We start from the raw sequence: 17,135 nt of genomic DNA on the forward strand, positions 1-17,135 counted from the left end.
TAGGTGTCTTTCCTGTTTGATAGTTTTCCTTCTGACAGTCAGAAGGACTGTCTGTTGGTCTGTTGGAGATTGCTTGAGGTCCACTCCAGACCCTGTTTGCCTGGGTATCAGCAGCAGAGGTTGCCGAAGATAGAATATTGCTGAACAGCGAGTGTACCTGTCTGATTCTTCCTTTGGAAGTTTCCTCTCAGGGGTGTACTCCACCCTGTGAGGTGTGGGGTGTCAGACTGCCCCTAGTGGGGGATGTCTCCCAGCTAGGCTACTCAGGGGTCAGGGACCCACCTGAGCAGGCAGTCTGTCCGTTCTCAGATCTCAACCTCCGCGTTGGGAGATCCACGGCTCTCCCCAAAGCTGTCAGACAGAGTCGTTCGCGTCTGCACCGGCTCCTGCTACTTCCCCTGTTGGTCTTCAGCTGTGCGCTGTCCCCAGTGGTGGAGACTACAGAGACAGGCAGGCTTCCTTGAGCTGCTGTGAGCTCCACCCAGTTCGAGCTTCCCAGCGGCTTTGTTTACCTACTTAAGCCTCAGCAATGGCGGGCGCCCCTCCCCCAGCCTCGCTGCTGCCTTGCGGATAGATCGCGGCAGACTGCTGTGTTAGCAGTGAGGGAGGCTTCGTGGGCGTGGGACCCTCCCGGCCAGGTGTGGGATATATTCTGGTGTGCCTGTACGCTTACAGCGCAGTATTGGGGTGGGAGTTACCCGATTTTCCAGGTGTTGTGTGTCTCAGTTCCCCTGGCTAGGAAAACGGATCCCCTTCCCCCTTGCGCTTCCAGGTGAGGCGATGCCTCGCCCTGCTTCAGCTCTCGCTGGTCAGGCTGCAGCAGCTGACCAGCACCGATTTTCCGGCACTCCCTAGTGAGATGACCCCAGTATCTCAGTTGAAAATGCAGAAATCACCGGTCTTCTGTGTCGCTCGCGCTGGGAGTTGGAGACTGGAGCTGTTCCTATTCGGCCATCTTGCTCCGCCCCCCATTGGTGTCATTCTGATGGCAACTAATCAGACTATATTTTGTATAAATCCAGCTCCCATTTGCAGAAATAGTGCTATAATTATGCCTTCGGATAATTTATCAGCCGGAGTTTCCACTGCCTAAAAACACTAAAAGGATACGGTCACTGTGTGAAGGTCTATTTTGCTGTTTGTAACTACGTTTGGTTTGTTTCATATTACAAATTTTTACAGGCGTTAAATTCATTTCAAAAACTGGGATAGTTATTATGATACATAAATTAGATTTTACCTATTACTACTGAACAAGAAATAGGCTTTAATATATTGGGGACCGGGGCATCTTTTACTTGATTCTTTCTATTTAAATATAAACATTCTTCAAAGAGTAAATAATGTTTCTTTCAAGATACTCATATCCTGTCAAACTCTTGTCAACATAATTTCCACTCACAAGAAAATATAGATGGTTTTTATAGCCCACCATTGTTTTCTTAAGTCTCTGAGACTAAGCAAGTTATGGAATTAAAAATAAAAATATAATTGTACTTATTAATTTCTTCAACAGATATTTATTAAACAAGTAATGTGTGCTATACACTATGATGCCTGCTAAAAAGAGGAATTAAAAAAATAACAAACACTATCCCTATTGGAAAAATCGTGATAGGGCTATAGAAACTTTCAGCCAGAGACGGCTGTTAATACACAAATATTCTTAAGAATAAGAGAATTATACCCACTTCATAAAAGAGAAAAGGCCCAATGAAATAGCTGTACCTTTTATATAGGTAATGAGGCTCACTTTTTTCTCTTTCAGTGGCAATACTACAACTGTAATAAATGCATTATCAATGTTTTTGTATAGACTGTTATTTGCCAATGTTGATGCATAATTTGTAAAGAATAAATTATTCCAATAAACACAAAACACCTATTGTTTCCTAAGGGAGTCACAAAGGAAATAAAAAGCACAAATTTTACTGCTGACAATGTGCAATTACCATTTCTGTGAACTCTGTAGCATCAACATGTTTCAAGTAAATCATGTTTGTTAAATAGAACTGTCTTTTCAAATTATCAACCAATCATTTCATCATGTATTTCCTTGTGGAGCCGTTCAAGAGACTGTCCTGAGAACTCATCTGAGAGAGTACTGTATATTTCTGAAAATATAAGAAAGACGACATGTTAATAACCTCTACTAATAATAGAGGAATGCTGAAAGTTGACATTCTACCTATTTCTGTAAGGTCAGGTAACACTCTGTGTCAAGGGAGAACACCAATGTTCCAGGATTATTGTGTGAGATATTAAAAGACAGATGAAAGATACTTTCGTGGAAATACTATTGGAAGAACCAGAGTTTCCTTCCAAATTACTACCTATCAATAATATTATCTCCTTATATTCAGGTCTATTTCTGAAATAATATCAAAAATAGAGCACAATGGGTAAAGAACAGAAGATTTACATAAAGTAATCTTTTTCTTATGTCAACCAGAGCTGTCACTTGGCAGATAACCACCTCGATGTACTACCAATTGGCTTAGCTAAAAAATACAATACAGAGAAGAGAGAGCTTCAAAACACAGCATTTCTTTCACTGCATTCATTCCTGACTTTGACAGTAACAATGGTTGAGTCTCGGTTTTGGAACTGGGCATCTGTAGTAAATAAATGTTACATTTTGTTTGTTTGGTATCTACTACATCTCAACCTCTGGCACCATGATTTTCTTCTCTTGGCCCACGTTTGACATTGTTTTCATCCTTATGGTCAGTGAAGCTAACACTATCCCCACACATACCAGGACTGAGCAGGCATTTTATTCCCAGGCTCAGAGTATTCAGTTCCCACTGGTCACCTGGACCCTTTTTAGATGGGCTGACCTGTCAATGAAGAACTTCAACTTATGACTTCAGTTGGAACTACTGAGAAATGGAATCTGTCTTTCCACTAGGGTTTCTGAGAATGTGTTTTAGTCTACTGGGCTGCTATAACAAACTACGGTAGACTGGATGTTTTAAATAACAAACATTTATTTCTCACAATTGTTGAGCCTGGAGAGTCTAAGATCAATTAGCAGGCAGATTTGGTGTCTGAATGAGGACTCACTTACTGTTTCATAGACCATCTTCCAGCTATGTTCTCACATGGTGGAAGGGGTGAAGAGAACCTCTCAGGCCTGCTTTATTAGGTCACTAATCTCATTCTTGAGGGCCCCACCCTATGACCTAACAATCTTTCAAAGGCCCCAACTCCTAACATCATCACATTGGGGGTTAGGACTTCAGCATATGAATGTTGGAGGGACATGAACATTCAGTCTATAAAAATAAACCATGGAATTTAGCATCATTGCATTACCACATGGGACATGCTTGACTTAGAACAAAACTAACACAGTGAGGAACAGGATTCAGAGGTATAGAGAAAAGTCTTGATTTGAAGCTTGATGTAATTTTTATATGGACTTTTCATTTATTTAAACTAATAATTATTTTTAATTAACTATTATGGATTGCTTAAGCTAGATTGAGTTGACTGTCTTTTTTTCTGTTTGCAAATGAGTCTGAAAAACACAAGATATGAGTGTCATAATCCAGTGAAAAATAAACTTAAAGCCTGATTAAAGGGGCACTGCTTGGGGAATCTGGCTACCAAATGTTCAAATACCACAGCTGCCACTTACTTACCAGATGACCTTGCACAATGGACTTTAACCATTCTGAATTTGAGATTCCCTACATAAAATGTATAGACCCCACCCCTTCAAATTTTACTTGGCAATTTCCTCAAGTATTTTATTAGGGCATAGAACATGACTGAATGGCACATGTTAATGCATGTAAGTGCCTCCCCCTGCAATGTCCTCCAGAAGGCACCGTTCTTATAGAATACAGTATAAGGAATATTGACACCATAAATTGCATAACAAAACAGCCTTGGAGTGGTATGTATGATCACCTAGCACAGTGCACTTACACAGGTTTTCTTTCATGTGATCATCAGAGTGTCAGACCTGGAAGCAATCCAAATGATCATCTCATTTAACTACTTCACCTTAGAAATAAACAAAACAAAACAAAGCAAAACAAAACAAACAAACAAACAAAAAAAAAAACTGCAAGCTAAAAAAGAAGGGAGATAATTATAAAATCATATGGCCAGCAACTGGCAGAGATAAGCCTAGATTTCAAGCTCCCTTCTTCCTTGTAGAATGTTCTTTTTATTATACTCTGTTAGTTGCAACAATTAGGAAGGCAACTGTGTTATACTTAACAACAAGATCTGAGCATCTTGGTTTAGAATACTGACAGCTGGCCTGCTTATTTCTAGAGCCACAAAAATATGTTTAAAAAATATGTTGGACTAACCTTTTGCAGGTGAGGTTGAGTGGCAGTTGCTATGCAACTCAACAGGGAAGATTTGCAATCTGCAAGAGTTGAGTGGGAAGCAACTGATCTGACTGCAAGTTGAGGTCTTGGTGAATCATTGAAGGGAAGAAAAATCCACCACGTCTGTCTTTGATGCATACATTATCATGGAATATGAATGGCAAAGAACATTTAAGTTTTAAGAATTTGGTGGTTCATGTGTTCAGTTATATGGAACAGTTTAGATAATTGTTCTTACCGTGATTTTTATTAAATTTATAGGCACAGACCCTCACATATAAGAATGATACAGTCTTTATGGGATTCTTACTTTTCTATACTGAAATTTAATTTAACATTTAGATCAAAAGTAGGGTCAACATAATCCCAAAGCACTGTCCCATATGTTTCCTCCAAAAACAATAAATCACACAAATGACTACAGCTAATGAAAAACATCAGCCCAAACAATATTTGTAACTCCAGCAAGAAAAAGACAGAATTTTATCATTTTAAACAATCATCTAAATTTCACAAGTAAATTTAGATATTTTTGAAACACGGAATTTTCTTAAATTTTAATACAAATGTTTAAACAGCCAACCATCTAATAAGCTTGGAAATATGCAGTTGCTATTATTTTTCTTCATGTCCTTTTTAGGATTCCCTTATCCTCTTGTACTTTGTTTTCCTTGAAAAGTACCAGGAGTTCTTCGTGCCTTCATTAGTTACCCAAAACCCCAGGGTCTTTCCCCGACTGTGTTTCCACTCTTCAAATTGAAAAGCTTCATTAATTGAGCTTTGTTTTTCTTCAACATTACATCAAAACCCATCTATATTAAATCCAGTTCCCATAAGAATGTATTATCATCTTGGGATCTCACAGAAAAACCAGCAAACATCCAAGAGGCAACTATCCAGCTCTTGGGAAGATGCTAGGTGGTTCTTCTCTGTCTCCTAGTTTTTAATTTTCAGTGTGAGGTCACTTCTAAGTATTGATGACAATAAATTACTTCTAAAATTTGATGTTCTATTTAGATTCTAATATATGTGGGACTTGACACTCTTTAAAAAATAATTGTTAAACTAGGTATCCTAAAAAATCTTCTGCTACTGAATACCTGAAACTCTGGAAAAACATATATTAAATACTTTTTTTGGCTGGGTGCAGATCATATCCAGTAATCCCAGCACTTTGGGAGGCTGAAGTGGGCTCCATCACGAGGTCAAGAGATCGAGACCATCCTGGCTAACATGGTGAAACCTCGTTTCTACTAAAAATACAAAAATTAGCCAGGTGTAGTGGCACATGCCTGTAGTCCCAGCTACTTGGGAGGCTGAGGCAGGAGAATTGCTTGAACCTGAGAGGCAGAGGTTGCAGTGAGCCAACACCGCAATACTGCACTTCAGCCTGGCGACAGGGTGGGACTCCATCTAAAAAAATTTTTTTAAAAATGAAAAAATAAAAAACAAAAATAAACAAATACCTTTTTAAGAACATGACTGTGATATGAAGTGGGGCGTACATTCAGAAGGGCATTGATGCAGGCACCTGCCTGAACGGCTTCTGCCTATCTGGTGAGTCGCAAGAAACATTCAGGCGCGAGGGCCCTGAGAAAGATGGAGGTTAGCCTTAGTCTCATGGAAAGCAGGGAGTTGGAGCAGAAATCCTTGCATTATCCAAGTCTCCAATGTTTATATCTTGATGAATTAAAATAAAGAAAAACCCAACCCATTTCACAAAAGGAGCTGTCAAAGACACCTGTGTGTACGTTTTGACTCTACCTACAGGAGAAAAAATGTTTTCCCGGAAACGTACAATCACCAAATGGCCCTCAGATTTAGAGTGTGGATTTATTTTTTTCTGTGTGATCTATGGATTATTTTGTTGTTGTTTTGTTTTAAATTTTTATTTCAGTAGCTTTTGGGGTACAAGTGGAGTTTTGTTACATGGATGAATTATATAATGGCAAATTCTGAGATTTTAGTGTACCTATCACACTAGTAGTGTACATTTTACCCAATATGTAGTTTTTGTATCCCTAGCCTTCCTTCTACCCTCCCCCTTAAGTCCATTATATAACTGTGTATACTTTTGCATACTTATAGCTTAGCTCTGACTTATAAGTGGGAACATATTTTTTTTTGGCTTTCCACTCCTGTATCACTTCACTTAGAATGATGGCCTCCAGCTCTATCCAAGTTGCGGCACAAAAGACTATTTCATTCCTTTATATGACTGAGTAGTATTCCATGGTGTACATATAGCACATTTCCTTTATTCACTCATTAGTCAATGGGCACTTAGGTTGGTTCCACATCTTTGCAATAGTGAATTGTGCTGCTATAAACATACATGTGCAAGTGTCTTGTTATTACAATTATTTCTTTCCCTTTGGGTAGATACCAAGTAGTGGGATTGCTGGATCCAATGGTAGATCTACTATTTGTTCTTTCAAAAAATCTCCACACTGTTTTCCATACAGGTTATACAAATTTACATTCCCAACAACAATATATAAGTATTCCTTTTTCCCCACATCCACAGCAATATCTATCGAATTTTTAATAATGACCATTCTTGTAGAAGTAAGGTGGTATCTCCTTGTGGTTTTATTTGCATTTCCCTGATTATTAGTGATGTTGAACATTTTTTCATGTTTGTTGGCTATTTGTGTATCTTCTTTTGAGCACTGTCAATTCATGTCTTTTGCCCGCTTTTTGATGTGATTATTTGATTTTTTTAAATGATTTGAGTTCCTTGTAGATTCTGGATACTAGTTATTTGCCTGATGTGTAGTTGTAAATATTTTATCACATTCTGTGGGTTGTCTGCTTACTCTGATTATTACTCCTTTTGCTTTGCAAAAGCTTTTTAGTTTAATTAGGTCCCATTTATTTATTACTGTTTTTGTTGCATTTGCTTTTGGTGTCTTAGTCATGAATTATCCGTCTAGGCTGATGTCTAGAAGAGTTTTCCCAATGTTATCTTGTAGAATTTTTATGGTTTCAGGTCCTATATTTAAGTTTTTGATCTATCTTGAGTTGATTTTTTGTATAAGGTAAGAGATAGCGATCCAGTTTCTTTTACATGTGGTTTGCCAGCATTCACAGAACCATTTATTAAATAGAGTATCTATTACCCACTTATGTTTTTTGTATGCTTTGTGAAAGATCAGTTGGCTGTATGTATCTGGCTTTATTTCTTGGATCTCTATTCTGTTCCATTGGTCTATCTGTCTCCTTTTACATCAGTACCATACTGTGTTGGTAACTATAGCCTTATAGTATAATTTGAAATCCGGTAATGAGATACCTCCAGATTTGCTCTTTTAGCTTAGGTTTATGTTGAGTATTTGAGCTCTTTTTTGATTCCATATGGGTTTTAGGATAGTTTTTTCCCAATTCTGTGAAAAACAATGTTGGTATTTTGATGGGAATTGCATTGAATCTGTAGATTGCTTTGGGCACAATCATCCTTTTCCCAATATTGATTCTTCCTCACATGAGCATGTGTTTTCATTTGTTTGTGTCATATCTGATTTCTTTTAGGAGTGTTTTGTAGTTATCATAGAGATCTTTTACCTCTTTGGTTAAATATGTCTCTAAGTATTTTATTATTTTTTGCAACTGTTATAAAAAGGATTCGATTCTCGATTTGATTCTCAGCTTGGTTGTTGTTGGTATACAGCAGTGCTAGTAATTTATGTGTGTTGATTTTGTAACCTGAGACACAGAATTTGTGAGTCTTTCAGAGGAGTCTTCAAGATTTTCTAGATAAACAATCATATAATCTGCAAACAGTGATAGTTTGACTTCCTCTTTTCCAATTTGGATGTCCTTTATTTCCTTCTCCTGCCTATTTGCTCTGGCTAGGACTTGTAGAACTATGAGGAATAGAAGTGGTGAAAGTGTGTATCCTTGTCTTGTTCCTGTTCTCGGGGGAATGCTTTTAATTTTTCTATATTCAGCATGATGTTGGCTGTCAGATTGTCATATATGGCTTTTATTATTTTCATGCAAGTCCCTGATACACCTCATTTGGTAAGAGTTTTTATAAAGGGATATTAGACTGTGTCAAATGCTTTTGCATCCATTGACATGATGGTAGGGTTTTTGTTTTTAATTCTGTTTATATTACGTATCACATTTATTCAAAATTCAAAAACCTTATATCTGAGGTCTAAATTTTTTTTCTATTTGTTCTAGTCTATTGTTAAAATTTTACACTGAATTTTGTAATTCTCTAAGTGTGTCTTTCATTTCCAGAAGTTCTGAATAGTGTTTCTTTATATCTGTCTCTCTAGAAATTGTTTTATTCATATCTGGAACTACTTTTAAATTTTTGTTTATGAGAGTTTTTACCTTACTCTGGTATCTCATTGAGTAGCTTAATAATTATATTAGCCTGTTCTTACATTGCTATAAAGAACTACCTGAGAATGGGTAATTTATAAAGAAAAGAGGTTTAATTGGCTCATGGTTCCACAGGCTTTAGAGGAAGCACAGCTGAGGAGGCCTCAGGAAATGCACAATCGTGCTGGAAGTTGAGGGGGAAGCAGGCATATCCTACATGGATGGAGCAGAAGGAAGAGAGAACAAAAGAGAAGGTACTACACAGTTTTTAACTACCAGATATTGTGAGAACTTCATCACTATTATGAGAACAGCAAGGGGGGAATTCTGCCCCCATAATCAAATCACCTTCCACAATGCCTCTCCTCCAAGACTGGGGATTACAAGTCGACATGAGATTTGGGGGAGGACACAAATCTAAACCATATCATTTTACCCCTGTCCCCCAATCTCATGTTTTTCTCACATTGCAAAATACAAGCATCCATTCTCAACAGTCTCCCAAAGTCTTAACTCACTTTCAGCATTAACTGAAAAGCCTAGAGTTCAAAGTATCATCTGAGACAAGGCAGGACCCTTCCACCTCTGAGCCTGTAAAATAAAAAACAAGTTAGTTACTTCCAAGATACAATGAGGGCACAGGCATTGGGTAAACATACCCTTTCCAAGAGAAAAAAATCAGCAAAAAAAAAAGGGGCTACAGGCTCCATGCAAGTTCAAAACCTAGCAGGGCACTCATTACATCTTAAAACTCCAACTTTGACTTCATGTCTCACATACAGGCCACACTGATGCAAAGGGTGAGTTTCTGCAGGGCTCAGATCCCATGGTTGCTCTCAAGGGCTGGCATTGAGTACCTGCAGCTTTACCAGGCACACAGTGCAAGCTGTCAGTGGATCTACAATTCTGAGGTCTGGAGGATGGTGGCCCTCTTTTCATAGCTCTACTAGGCTGCGCCCCAGTGGGGACTCAGTGTGGGAACTTCAACCCTACATTTCCCCTCTGGACTGCCCTGATAGAGATTCTGCACATGGGCTCCAGTCCCACAGAAGACTCCTGCTCTTATGTGTTGCATGACTGTACCAAGACATTTCATGTACCCCATAAATACATACACTTACTATGTACCCACGAAAATTTAAAATGAAAAATTATTTTTAAAAAGAGAGCTTTAGAAAACTTAAAGATATATACAGATCTAATACTGATAACCAGAATGTCAAAGCAATAGAAAACTAGGACAAATAAGTTGACAGCAGGCAGGATAAAAAGTTTTACATGTTTAATCAGAGTTCTAGAAAGAGAAAAATGAAGAGAATTAGAGAGGGAGCATGAAAAGAAAAATTCTGAGAATTTTCCAAAAGCCAGGATTGACATAAATTATTAGAACCATTGTCGTAAAATTACAGGATATCAAACACTAAAAGAAAATTATAGGAACATCCAGAATAAACAGAAAAATCACCTGCAAAACAAGATTGAGTATACTGACAGCTGACTTCTTTATAGCTATAACGGAAGCTAGAGGACATACACATGTATCTTTGAATTATGACCAACAAAATTACTACTGATTTGTAATTTATACTTAGTGAAATAAACTCTCAAGAATCAGGGTAAAATAAAGACATTCTCAAATAAATACTCAAAGTATTTACTAACATAAGACCATCACTTCTAAGAGATAACTTTTACAAAGAAAGAATATGATCTGAAAATAAAGATCTGAGAATCAAATTAGAAGAAACAAACAAACAAACAAACAAAAGACACTTGTAACCCTATAGGCAAATTTACACCAAAGTAAAAATGTTTGCGTACATACAACAATAGTAATAATATACAATTGTTAAAAAAAAAACCCACAAAACTAAAACATTAACCATCCGCATATGCTTTGAGCAGGAAATTATCAGAATTACTGAATTCTAGGCCTGCTCTGGAGTGTGGAAATGAGATTGATTTTACATTTAATTATAAATGGATGTCAAAATTTCAAGGATAAAAACCACACAGAACAAAAGAGTGTAATTAAATTCGAAGCCAGTAGAATAAAAACTGTTAGAATAAACAAGAAAAAAACAAGTAATCCAATATGATAAAAAGAAGGAATGAGTTCTGAAACTGAATCAGTAATCAAAAGGCTATCAACCAAAAAATCTCTGGACCAGATGGATTTACAACCAAATTACATACAAAGAACTAGTACTAATACTCCCAAAATTACTCCAAAATATTGAGAAGGACAAGAAACTCTTTTCTAACTCATTCTACAAAGCCAACATTGCTCTGATACCAAAGCCTGGCCGAGACATGATTAAAAAAGAAAACGTCAGGCCAAAAACCTTGATAAACATAGATGTAAAAATTCTCAACAAAATACTAGCAAACCAAATCCAATAGCACATCAAAAAGTTAATTCACCACAATCAACTAGGCTTTGTTCCCGGGATGCAAGTTTGGTTTAACATATGCAAATCAATAAATGTGATTCACCACATAAACAGAATTAACAACAAAAACCACATGATTAACTCAAGAGATACAGAAAAGGTCTTTGGTATAACTCGGCATCACTTCATGTTAAAAACCCTCAACAAACTAGGCATTGAAGGAACATACTTCAAAATAATAAGAGCCATCAATCTCACATATACATCCTCACCACAGCCAGCATCATACTGAATGGGCAAAAGCTGAAGCACTCACATTGAAAAATGGAGCAAGACAATGAGGCCCATTCTTACCATTGCTATTCAACACAGTACTGAAGTCCTAGCCTAAGCAAGCAGGAGCAGAAAGAAATAAGAGACATTTGAATGGGAAAAGGAGTCAAACCTTCTCTTTGCTGACTACATGCTTCTATACCTAGTATACCTCATAGACTCCACCAGAAAGCTTCTAGAACTGATAAACTGCTTCATAAACTTTCAGGATACAAAAAATAAACATACAAAAATCAATAGTGTTTATATACACCAATATCATCCAAACTGAGCCAAATCGAGAATGCAGTCCTATTTATAATAGCTACAAATAGAATAAAATACCTAGGAATACAGCTTACTAAGGAGGTGAAACATCTCTACAATGAGAGTTACAAAACACTACTGAAAGAAATCAGAGATGGCATAAACAAATGAAAAAACTTTCCATGTTCATAAATGGAAATAATCAATATTGTTAAAATGGACATACTACCGAAGGCAATGCATGGATTCAATGCTGTTCCTGTCAAGTTACCAATGACGTTTTTTCACAGAATTAGAAGAAAAGCATACTAAAATTCATATGGAACCAAAAAAGAGCCCAAATAGGCAAAGCAATCATAAGCAAAAAGAACAAACCCAGAGGCATTACACTGCATGACTTCAAACTATACTATAAGGCTACTGTAACCCAAACAGCATGATACCGATACAAAAACACACATAGATCAATGGAACAGGATAGAGAACCCAGAAATAAAGCCACAATACAACCATCTGACCTTCGACGAAGTCAACAAAAATAAGCAATGGAGAAAGGACTCCATATTCAATAAATGATGCTGGGATAAGTAACTAACCATATGCAGAAGATTGAAACTGGACTCTTTTCATTTACCATATCCAAAATTTAACTCAAAATCGATTAAAGACTTAAGCATAAGACCTAAAACTAAAAATCCTAGAAGAAAACACGGGAACCATCATTCTGGACATTGGTATTGGCCAAGAATTTATGACTAAGTCCCCAAAAGCAATTGCAACAAAGACAAAAAAATGACAATTTGCACCTAATCAAGCTAAAAGAGCTTCTGCACAGCAACGAAAACCATCACCAGAGTAAACAGATAACCTACAAAACAGTAGATAATATTCACAAACTATGCATTTGACAAAGGTCTAATATCTAGAATCTATGAGAAACTTAAACAATCAAACAAGCAAAAAACAAATAACTCCATTAAACAATGAGCAAAGGACATGAAGAGACATTTCTCAAAAGATGACATACACGTGTCCAACAAATGTTTTTTAAAATGCTCATTACCACTCATCATCAGAGAAATGCAAATCAAAACCACAATGAGATACCATCTCACACCAGACACAGTGGCTATTACTAAAAAGTCAAAAAATAACAGATGCTGGCCAGGTTGTGAAGTAAAGGGAATACTTCTACGCTGCTAGTGGCAATGTAAATTAGTTTATCTACTGTTGAAAGCAGTTTGGAGATTTCTCAAAAAACTTAGAACTAATATTCAATCCAGCAATCCCATGATTGGGTATATACCCAAAGAAAAATAAATTGTTCTAACAACAACAACAAACACATGCACTAGTATAACAGTGCTACTTACAATAGCAAAGACACGAAATCAACCTAGGTGTCCATCAACAGTATATTGGGTAAAGAAAATGTGGTACACATACACCATGAAATACCATGCAGCCATGAGAAAGAATGAAATTATGTCATTTGCAGCAACATGGTTGTAGCCAGAGGCTTATCCTAAGCATACTGACACAGGAAAAGAAAACCGAATACTGCATGTTCTCTCTTATGAAAGAGAGATAAACACTGAATACACCTGGACACAAAGACTGGAGCAGTACACACTGGGGACTGCTGGGGGTTGAGGGAAAGGAGGTAGGGATTGGAAGGCTACCTGTCAGGTACTGCGCTCACTATGTTGATGACAGAATCAAGCCTAGAGTAAGCATCAGAGACACACAATTTACCCATGTAACAAACTTACACAGGTACCCTCTGAACCTAAAATAAAAGTATTTTAAAAAGGAAATGGCAAAAAAGTTAAAATGGGAACTTGAAAGAATAAAACGAGGTGGAGAAATAAGTCCAAATACTCATCCATAGTCACAACATTATATAGACTTACTAATCATTTTATTAAGGAAAAGGATTACAAAACTGTATTTAAAGTATACAATGATATATAGTTAAAATGAGATAGACTAAAACATAAGAATAAGTTTGAAAGAAAAAGAAGGAGAAGAGATATAAGAGAAAATATTAACCAAAAAACTGATGACAATATATCAAATAAAGTAGGCCTTTGGGAAAAAAAAATAATATTTAAGGCAAACTGCACCAGCATGAAATGAAGTAAATTTTCAATTTGCCAAGAAGCTATAAACCTATAAGAAGTTGAAAATTATATGTATCCAACAACATAGCTTCAAAACATGCAAAGCAAAATAAAATGGAACTATAAAAATCAATTGATAAATTAAAGCTAAATATGATCATATGGACATATATTGAACCCTAGGCCCAACAATTAAATAATAAACATGATTTTTCAATGGAACCCATTGAGGATATTTTAAAAGCAACCAAAATATTAGAACTTATGAGATGCTGTATGAAAGAAATTAGGAGAAAACATATAGGGTGAAATTGCTTAAATAAGAAGAATGAAAATTAGTAGATAAAAAGCTTAAGTTAATTAAACAGATATTAACTATGTAATAAAGAAGATTATCAATACCTCTTTGGAAAAATAAATATTCTTAGGATTTTTAGATAAAGGAAAAATATACAGGGAGCTGCAATAGGATTTTGTAACAATTAAACAGGTGATAGATATACAGATGCTTATTTTGCTTTTCAGTATATACTTGTGTATATTGAATATTCAATAGTAAAACAAATTTAAAGTGACAAATGTTTCCTAAATGCATATAAGGCTTGTTTCTTCTTGTTTCTTTTTTTCTTTAAAAAAATTTTTTAAAAAAATAAAAAATTGCTACTATCTTAGCAATGCCACACTCTTTACATAATTATAACTTATACAAGAGCTAGCCAGTTACCTGGTAGATTCTTTCTGTTTGAAACTCCTCTTCCAGTTTCTATGACAAGTCTCTCCTATTTTTCTTCCTTCCTTCCTTCTCAGCCTCCATTGCTCTTTCCTCCTCTTCTACCTTCTCCACAGAGTTGGAGGTTCACTGAATCTACCTCCTAAGCTTCTTCTCATTTCATTTCTCTGTGATCCTTTTTCCTTTTTTTTTCTTTGATACAGAGTCTTACTGTGTTGCCCAGTCTGGGGTGCAGTGACACGATCTCAGCTCACTGCAACCTCCTCTTCCCAGGTTCACGAGTTCTCCTGCCTCAGTCTCTAGACTAGCTGGGACTACAGGCGCCCACTACCACACCATGCCTGGTTAATTTTTGTGTTTGTTCAATATGTTTCACCATATTGACCAGGCTGGTCTTGAACTCCTGACCTCAAGTGATCCACCTGCCTCAGCCTCCCAACTTGCTGGAATTACAGGTATGAGACACTGTGATCTTATTAAACAAACTGAACATCATTTACAATGTAATGACTCTGGATGGTCTGATTTTATTCCAAATCTCTTCTCTGACTGACCTGACTGATTTATTCTAGCTTTCCCCAAGAGCCAAAGGGTTTTGTTGTTGTTGTCATTGTTGTTGTTTGCCACCAATATCTAGACATCTACTGAAAATATTTCTGAAAGTCTAAGAAAAGAAAATTGTCAATGATCTGAACAAAGAAAACACTGCTAGAAATAAAAAGGGGAGTGTGAGAGTGTCATATCCTACTTTCTTAAACACTGTTTTTATTTCTTTTCTCTTCTTTTCTGGCCTTTAAAAAATATCTGTATATCACCCAGCAGTCTTTCAGTATTTAGACACAAAATTTTGAGAATTTTAAGTACATAACTTAAATTTGTAAATGCAACTGAAAGATGTGTTTTCAATTTTTAATTGACAAATAGTAATTGTATATGTTTATAAGGCACAATGGGATATTCTGAAATATGTGTACATGATGGGATGATTAAATCCAGATAATTAACATATCTATCACCTCACATAATTTTCTCATGTGTGATTCCCATAAAGCATTACATTTAGTACTCTTCCTAAAAATATATCTCAAGTAATTATTTCAATCTGGCATAAAGAAATAATTTTTTAAATGAAGTTAGGAACAACAAAGTAATCTTAAAAAACAGATTGCTCAGTTATTTTCATAGAGTAGTAAAAATCACTGAAATATTAAAATGATTATTTAAAAATATATGTAGAGAAAAAAATGATAGCATTGCGTGACAATAGGGATAATTAAAAAAATGTCAAGGGTGTTATCCTTTAAATCATTAAGAAACAATGTTTTCATCTTGATCTTATTTTGTTTCACAGTGAGTAAGAAAAGACTATACACATAGAAACAGGGCAAAGTTTCAAATCCCTAAAGAAATTTGAGAAAGTCACAGAAAGCATTTGATAACAAAAACAGAAATGATGGCACAGCAGTCTGCGATCTAATTGCAAGGCAGCAGCGAGGCTAGGGGAGGGGCGCCTGCCATTGCTGAGGCTTAAGTAGGTAAACAAAGCCACTGGGAAGCTCGAACTGGGTGGAGCCCACAGCAGCTCAAGGAGGCCTGCCTGTCTCTGTAGACTCCACCTCTGGGGACAGGGCACAGCTAATCAACAACAACAACAACAACAACAACAAAGCAGCAGAAACCTCTGCAGACGCAAACGACCCTGTCTGACAGCTTTGAGGAGAGCAGTGGATCTCCCATCATGGAGGCTGAGATCTGAGAAGGGACAGACTGCCTGCTCAAGTGGGTCCCTGACCCCTGAGTAGCCTAACTGGGAGACATCCCCCATTAGGGGCAGACCGACAACCCACACCTCACACAGTGGGGTACAGGGGTCTGAGACAAAGCTTCCAAAGCAAGAATCAGACAGGTACACTCGTTGTTCAGCAATATTCTATCTTCTGCAGCCTCTGCTGCTGATACCCAGGCAAACAGGGTCTGGAGTGGACCTCAAGCAATCTCCAACAGACCTACGCCTCAGGGTCCTGGCTGTTAGAAGGAAAACTAACAAACAGGAAGGACACCCACACCAAAACCCCATCAGTACATCACCATCATCAAAGACCAAAGGCAGATAAAACCACAAAGATGGGGAAAAAGCAGGGCAGAAAAGCTGGAAATTCAAAAAATAAGAGCACATCTCCCCCTCCAAAGGAACGCAGCTCATCACCAGCAACAGATCAAAGCTGAACAGAGAATGACTGTGACGAGTTGAGAGAAGAAGGCTTCAGTCCATCAAACTTCTCAGAGCTAAAGGACGAATTAGATACCCAGAGCAAAGAAACTAAAAATCTTGAAAAAAGAATGGAAGAATGGATAACTAGAATAATCAAGGCAGAGAAGGCCATAAACGAACTGACAGAGATAAAAAACATGACACGAGAAATACGTGACAAATGCACAAGCTTTAGTAACTGACTCGATTAACTGGAAGAAAGAGTATCAGCAATTGAGGATCAAATGAATGAAATGAAGCGAGAAGAGAAGTCTAAAGAAAAAAGAGGAAAAAGAAATGAACAAAGCCTGCAAGAAGTATGGGATTATGTGAAAAGACCAAATCTATGTCTGATTGGGGTGCCTGAAAGTGAGG

This window comes from Rhinopithecus roxellana, chromosome 13, assembly GCF_007565055.1.
Source record: "Rhinopithecus roxellana isolate Shanxi Qingling chromosome 13, ASM756505v1, whole genome shotgun sequence".
Classification (NCBI taxonomy): Eukaryota; Metazoa; Chordata; class Mammalia; order Primates; family Cercopithecidae; genus Rhinopithecus; species Rhinopithecus roxellana.